General features: G+C 47.0%; 1 protein-coding gene and 1 long non-coding RNA gene across 12 annotated transcripts in view; one reads left to right on the forward strand and one right to left on the reverse strand.

Moving 5' to 3' along the window:
• Positions 1 to 2246, reverse strand: part of CEP192 (centrosomal protein 192) — a 102024-nt gene extending 99778 nt beyond the window's left edge. For 10 of the 11 annotated variants that reach the window (XM_082640526.1, XM_082640533.1, XM_082640535.1 and 7 more), the window contains exons 1-2: positions 2154 to 2246; positions 1699 to 1867 (exon numbers count right to left, since the gene is read on the reverse strand). The gene's annotated coding sequence lies outside the window, so the exon portion shown is untranslated. The remainder of the gene's footprint in view (positions 1 to 1698; positions 1868 to 2153) is intronic. The other variant, XM_082640528.1, reaches the window with a different exon arrangement.
• Positions 2247 to 2439: 193 nt separating this feature from the next.
• Positions 2440 to 5862, forward strand: LOC309814556. Its single transcript, XR_014295725.1, has 3 exons — positions 2440 to 2695; positions 2775 to 3033; positions 5634 to 5862. It is a non-coding gene; the product is annotated as an uncharacterized lncRNA (long non-coding RNA).
• Positions 5863 to 7716: the final 1854 nt, after the last annotated feature.

Raw genomic sequence — 7716 nt, forward strand, 5'->3', positions numbered from 1 at the left:
TAGTGGAGCCTATTCCTGAGGGAAAAACAGGCCTTGTCTAAAACAATCCCTGAGTCATTCTACATCTTTCTGACTCTACTACCATCCTACCCTACTGAAAAACCTCCTAACCAGTCTTCACAGGCCAATTCTTGCCACTCTACAATTAATTCTCCACATGGCAATCAAAGGGATCGTAAACCATAAGCCAGGTACCATACTCTTCCTGAAAACTTCAGTGAGCCACCTCATCTGCACACCCCAGCCTCACTCACCACATAACGGCTTTTCTGTTCCTATAATACTCAAGCCCATCCCCACCTCGGGGCCTAGAATACTATTCTAGATGTCTGCACAGCTAGCTCCTTCCTGACATTCACCTCAATTCAAAGCTCACCTTCTAAGAGAGTTGATCCCTTATCATGAAGTCAGATGTACCCCAGAGTCCATAGTCATTTTAATTTCTGCCAGCACTGATCACTGTCTGTTTTTGTATTTGTCTGTCTCCTTCCACTAAAAAGATTTCTCCCTAAGAGCAGAAACTTTGCCTATCTGTCCATCAATCTTCAAACTCCTGCACAGGGGACTTCCCTGGTGGTCCAGTGGCTAAGACTCTGCACTCCCAATGCAGGAGGTCCAGGTTCGATCCCTGGTCAGGGAACCAGATCCCGCGTGCTGCAACTAAGACCCGGTGAAGCTAAATATATAAATAAATAAATTTTTAAAAAAATAAAATAAATTCCTACACAAGTCTTCCAAGTAACCTCCTCACATCTAGTCTTGTAGTTACTAAGTTACTCATTCACTTATAAATATATATACCACATCAAAATGTATAACATCTCTTTAAGGGTTATCTCCACTTAGGAAGAATCAAATCCAAGAAAATCCAGATATTAAGCAAAGATCATTCATGCAACAATCATTATCAAAAACAAACGGTGAAAGACACTCTGCCTGGCTGTGTGAAGCAACAATAAGGTGGCTCCCCTCAGAAAGCTGACAATCCCTACCCACTATGATACAGTGCTAAGTGCAGGAATAGAGCTTTGCTGTGGGTGTAACAGTAACACAATCCAGGGGAAGATTCCTCCAGATGCAACCTACTGCCCAGTCTCTCTTTTCCAGAAAGGACTACACTTGTTCTAAGCCATCTATGGACATGCCAATGTCCATCTATGGACAATACAATATTATCTTTCCTTTTACTGCATTTGAACTAAGCAGCCAGCTTTGGGATTTCTCTTGGTATGTCCTTAAAGCAGTAACTTCAAAACATCCTGCTCGAGCTTCCCTGGTGGCGCAGTGGTTGAGAGTCCGTCTGCTGATGCAGGGGACACGGGTTCGTGCCCCGGTCACGGAGGATCCCACATGCCGCGGAGCGGATGGGCCGGTGAGCCATGGCCGCTGAGCCTGCGCGTCCGGAGCCTGTGCTCCGCAACGGGAGAGGCTACGGCAGTGAGAGGCCCGCGTACCGGAAAAAAAAAAAAAAAAAAAAAAAAAATCCTGCTCGAGTTTACTGATATTTAATTGCTTTCATTTCATGTTTGGATACATAAAATATCATCTGCTGTAGTTATCGACTGGAAGCCTATGTGCACAACTGAACACACTTAAAAGTATGAGCTGTGGGAAAAAGCCAAAGTCAAACTTCCCCAACGTTCTAAGATACGCCTTACCATTAGGTAGGCATCTAGCATAACAGTTTTCAAAGCTTACCGTAAACTGCCCTAAAAACTGGAATCCGGAGAAAAAGTTGACCTTGGAGCAGTAAAAATTCCAGTCGAATTACCTCCAAATGGTAACAGCGAATGAAAACACTGTCAAGAAAACAGCTGTCCTCCAGGCGACGGCCTCGAAAGGGACCTCATGCTTCAGCGAACAAAGTCTGCCGTCGGGAGAAAACAAAAGCAAAGCGACCTCAAACACTGTCACCTTTCCCGTTTTTCCGTGAAACGACCCGCAAGAGGCCGGGAGCCACGGTGACCCGGCCGCACCCGCCGGTCAGCAGCGCGTCACCCCCGCCCAGCCCGGCCCGCGAGCGGGGAGCGCCGCGTTGGGGAAAGAGGGACCAGGCCCCGGACAAAAGACCCGAGTCCCGGAGGCCCCGCTCTCAAGGCAGCCCGACTCGCCCGCCCCGCCCGCCGCCCCCCGCCCCCCGAACGACCCCTCACCGAGCCCGCGAGGCCGGCCGCGAGCGCCCAGCCGGCGGAAGGTCCACAGAAGAAAGCTCCGGCGTCCAGCGCCTCCACCAGTGCGCGTGCGCGCGTCCCCACACGGCGGGCGGCCGTACGGTGCGCCCCTAGGGTTTACGTCGGTTCGCTACAGGGGCCGAGGGGCGGGGACTCCACGCCGGCTTTGGATTGGGCGGCGCGAAGGAGCGAGCCCGCTGATTGGACGAGGGCGGGCATCCCGGATTTGAAGCGGGAAGCCGCGCCCGGCCCGGAGGCGCCGCGCCTGGCGCCTCGCCCACTGAAGGACGCCACGCCTCTCTTACCTGGTGCTGCAGAGCAGCGGCACTCGCCTAGAGCACAGAGAACTACTTCGGGTGGACCAGGCATCTGACACACCCCGAGTTCGGAAGTGTTGGCACTGTGCCTAGGGGAGCGGATGCTGACGTGTAGTTACGTGCCGCACGTTTACACCGACAGTGCTGCGGTTAGAAATTCATCCCCAGGGTCCGCGCCACACGAAGTCGCCCATGGGGCGTAGTAAGGTTGGTTCCGGGTGAAGAGGGGCGAGGAGATGAGACGGTGCGTCCCTAATTACCTTCCTCCATTTCCCGTTCTCCTTAGGCCACGAGTCCCGTCACCAACGCCTGCTCACCACGAGGCCCTAACTACTGCTTTACTGAAACCACACCTTTCATAGGACTCCAGTCCCTGCCTTTGTGTGGCAGGTTCTGGTCTGACACTTGTGAAGACCTTGACCTGGAGGCCTCAGCCTGAGACTCAGAGGGGATGGAGCTTGTGCAGCGGCTGGCAGCTTAAATGAGACACGAGGCCAAGGAAGGAGGGCCGCCTCTCTGCTCCCGCTCCGCTCCTGAGTCAGCTAGTGAGTGCCGGTTACTTCCTGTCTGAGCTGTACAGATTTAGCATTAATTTTAGATATATGTTTTATTTTTAACACTGGAGGCTCTTAAATCAAGCAAAATTGATCTCCTCCTTGGTTTATTTTTTAAACATTTCTATGTAAAATAACACACAAGTATAGAAAAGCACCCTCCGCAAAGGGAGGGCTCAGTGAATTACAATGGGCGCTCCACTCTGGGGAGCAGTAGTTTTTCCCTCTGTAAAGGCCCAGATGCTTCTGAGGAGCTCCTCTCAGCTTCCTTACTCTGGCCCCAGACCTCCACAGCGGAAATCCCAAAGGGACTGGATTCTCCCAGCCCTCCAGCGCCCTCCACTACTTTCTGATTGTGCTGCCACACTAATTTTGAGTTGTTTGTGTGTAAATCACTGCACTTGGAATATACATGGAGTAACTGATTTCATTCTTATAACCAAATAAGTTAGCACTTATTCTTCTCCCCTTCTACAGGGGGCTGCCAGGGTGCTGGGGACGTCCTGTATATTGAACTGGGTGTTGGTAACAGATGTGTCTATATTTACAAGAAACCATGAAGCTCTACGCTTAAGATCTGTGCCCTGTACAATACACCAAGTAAATTTCAATTAGAAAGAGATGCAAAAAAAATTTCTCCACAAAACAAACTTCAGGCCCAGGTGGCTTCCTCTGATTTCTACCAAACATTTAAGACAGAAATGATGCCCGTCCCCTACACACTCTTCCAGAGAACAGATACAGAGGGAACACACCCACACTGCTTTCATCGGACCAGGAGAATACTGATGTCATCCCAGCAGCAGATATTACAGGACAGGAGAAATCACAGGCTAAACACTTCTGAATGTCGATGTCAGAATCCAAAAGCAAATATTAGCAGTGTAAATCTAGAGGTTTTCAGAAAGGAAGGAAACTGGGATTTCGTGGCGGTATTTCCAGTGGTTGATGTGGACAGGATCACTGGGTGTTTGGGCGCTGCCTGGGAATGTGGAGAGAAGGGACAATGCCATCGGTTCGGGTTAGTGGAATGAACATTTATTTGGTGACAGAGATTAGGAGGGCCTGGGTCATCCTCAGAGACAGTCCTGGGATGGGGTCTCTAGGCTGTGGCTATGGCAGGGTCCCTCTAGGAGGACATGGGCCTCTCTCCTGTGCCACTGCAGGGTCTAGGGATGGATGAGGAGTTTGTAGGGGCTGGATTTTGATGAGGAAGGAAGAGCAGGGAAGGTGCGCCCGCAGAGCCAGTGCAGCCACGGCCCCTCCCCAGCCAGGCCGTAGCCCAGGCTACTCAGACAGTGCTCACATCAATAGTCAGGCGACAGTGGGGCACGCCAGCTTCACCCACTAAACCACCAGGCACAGCCCAGCAGGCCACTGTCATTAATCAGCACTAACCGTGCATCCGGGGCTGGTTGTTGAAGACCCAGCTCATTTGTGAGAGACGTGCCGTGTGGGCAGCTGGCTTGGAGAGACCAGGGCTCTGAGCCACGTGGAGACAAGCCGACCACTGGTCAGACCACCAGGAGGCTCACCCGGTGTGTGAAGATGCTGAGGGAGGAGGGACGTAGATGGGACCCCCTGATCCTTCAAGGGACCTTCTTTCAGGGATATTTAACAGCTGTGGGGTCAGGGATCAACATGTAAGGGAGGCAGCGGGTCAGGCACGGGCCCTCCTGTTGGCTCAGACCCCTCCTGTCCTTGGAGCAACCATGGGGCAGGCAGGAGGATTGGGGGGATGGAGGGAGGAGAGCCCTGGGCTCAGGAGTCCAGGGCACCATCTAGAGGATTCAGGGGTTCAGGGATTTCTGTCCCAGGGAACCAACCACATTCCTGTCCCACATCCATCTGTCATCAGCTTTGTGACTCTGGGAAAATCACTTAAACTCTCAACATTTTAGTGCCATGTACCATTAAATATGGATCACAGCACCTGCCGTGAGTTCCCCACAGAGCTGATGTGGGGATCACAGGAGATGATAACAGATATTCTTCACAAGCTCTAAAGCATCACACCCATAACCTTCCCCGCTCCCCTGGCCTGTGGCATCCAGGTCCCCTCTCTGGAGGCAGCACTACTACATTTCTTGCTTATTCTTCCAGACATTTAATATTTGAACACTTAGGTAGCACTTATGAAGTACCCATCATTTTTCTTCAGGCTTTGTATTTACTAATTTTTAGCCTCAGAACATAATACAAATAAGCAGGTCCTATTAATATTTCCATATCACTGGCCAGGGAACTGAGAAACAGAAGGTCTAAGTAACTAACCTTCCCAGGTACACGTGGCTTTCAAATAGGATTTGATTTCAGGCCATCAGGCACCAGCACCCATACTCTCCCTCACTGTGTTGTGCTGACTTTGTACTTGTCTCATGTAAATAAAGTTATTTTCCCAATGCGATCAGCCTGTTGGGTATTTTAAGTGCACGCTAAAATGCAAGGTCCATCTTCGTAAGCCCTACTTTGATTCAGGGGGCTCCCCGGGTAGCTAGTAATAAGGAGATCTGAAGTTTGACCTGTGAATTAGTTAAGACTTTTGCCAGGAAGATGTCAACACCTCTTGCTATTGTGAATGTATTTCCTAGGAACTCGTTTCAGGAATATGAAGAGAAAAAGACAAAGATTCAAACCAAGAATACATATGGGGATTGATCCTCAGTGAAGAAAATATACTGGCTGGCCCTCACCGTCATTCAACAGCTCAAAATGAACATCTAGTCCCAAAGGGTTGAACCTCAAATATCATCCCATACAAGCCACTCCATTGAAGTCACTGTGGGAATTCCATCATGAAACTGATCAAGAGTAATGACTGGGCCTCCCTGGTGGCGCAGTGGTTGAGAGTCCGCCTGCCGATGCAGGGGATGCGGGTTCGTGCCCCGGTCTGGGAGGATCCCATATGCCGCGGAGCGGCTGGGCCCGTGAGCCATGGCCGCTGAGCCTGCGCGTCCGGAGCCTGTGCTCCGCAACGGGAGAGGCCACAACAGTGAGAGGCCCACGTACGGGGAAAAAAAAAAAAAAAAAAAAGAGTAATGACTAAAAATGTTGTCATATTATCTTTTTATTGAGATATAATTCACATTCCATCAATTCACATTTTTTTTTGAACTGTGTGATTCGGCGGCTTTTAGTGTACTCAGGTTTTGCAATCAACATCTCTAATTCCAGTACATTTTCATCATCCCCAAGAGAAACCTCATACCTAGTATCAGTCATTCTCATTCTCTCCTCCCCTTTCACCCCAGCCCTGGGTTTTTCTGTCTCTATTGATTTTCCTATGCTGGACATTTCATAGGAATAGAACCACACAATGTGCAGACTTCTGTGTCTGACTTTTGCAGTAAGCAAAATGTGTTCAAGGTGTATCCAGGTTGTAGCATGTATCTGTCCTTCCTTTTTATGGCTGAATAATAGTCACTGTATGGATATAACACATTTTATTTTTCCATTCATCAGTTGGCAAACAGTTGGGTTGTTTCCACTTTTTGGCTATTATGAATAATGATACGACAATATAACACTCATGTACAAGTTTTTGTGTGAACATATGTTTTTTATTTCTCCTGGACATATACCTGGGAGTGGAGTTCCTGGGCCATATTGTATCTCTGTGTTTAACTTTTTGAGGAACTGCCAAACTATTTTCTTTTTCATATTTGCACCAGCAATGCTTAAAAGTGCCAATTTCCCCACATCATTGCCAACCCTTGTTTTTAAAAAAATTATATGCATACTAGTGGGTGTGAAGTGGTATCTCACTGTGGTTTCAGTTTGCATAATTTTGACTAATAATTTTGGACATGTTTTCCTATGCTTATTGGCAATTTGTGTCTCTTTTTTGGAGCAGTATCTATGCAAATTCTTTTTCTCATTTTTAAAATTTGGTTATTTGACATTTTATTGTTGAGTTGTCAGTGTTCTTTACATATTCTGAATACTAAGCTTTATCAGATATATGATTTGCAAACATTTTCCTTCATTCTGAAGGTTGTATTATGTCTTTCTTGATGGTGTTCTTTGAAACACAAAGGATTTTAATTCTGATAAAGTCCTATTTCTTTTTCCTTTTGTTGCTTGTGCTTTTGCTATCATATTTCAGAGTTCATTGCCAAATCCAAGACTATGAAGATTTATCCCTTTTTATCTTCAGAAATTTGTATAGTTTAGCTCTTATATTTAAGTCTTTGATCCATTTTAAATTCATTTTAAATAGACTTAAATTTAAGTCTATTTTGTCTGATATTGGTGTAGACACTCCTGCTCTCTTTTGGTTACTATACAGTTTGGAATTTGAGTTTGGAATTCCTTTTTCTATCCTTTAACTTTAAACCTGTTTGAGTCTTTTGATCTCAAGTGAGTCTCTTGTAGACAGCATATAGTTGGATTATATGTTTTTACCTATTCCACCCATCTTTGTATTTTGATTGGAGAGTTTAATCCATTTACATTTAAAGTAATTACTGACAAAAAAAGAGACTTATTTCTGCTATTGTGCTATTTGTTTTCCATATGCCCAAAGCTTTTTTGCCCCTCATTTCCTGCATTCCTATCTTTCGTTGTGTGTGTTTAGCTGATTTCTTACAGTAAAATATTTAAATTACTTTCTCACTTCCTTTTGGGTATATTCTATAGCTATTTTCTTTGTGTTTACCATGGGGATTACCTTTA

The sequence above is a fragment of the Mesoplodon mirus genome (genome assembly GCF_964341445.2).
Source record: "Mesoplodon mirus genome assembly, chromosome: 13".
Lineage (NCBI taxonomy): Eukaryota > Metazoa > Chordata > Mammalia > Artiodactyla > Ziphiidae > Mesoplodon > Mesoplodon mirus.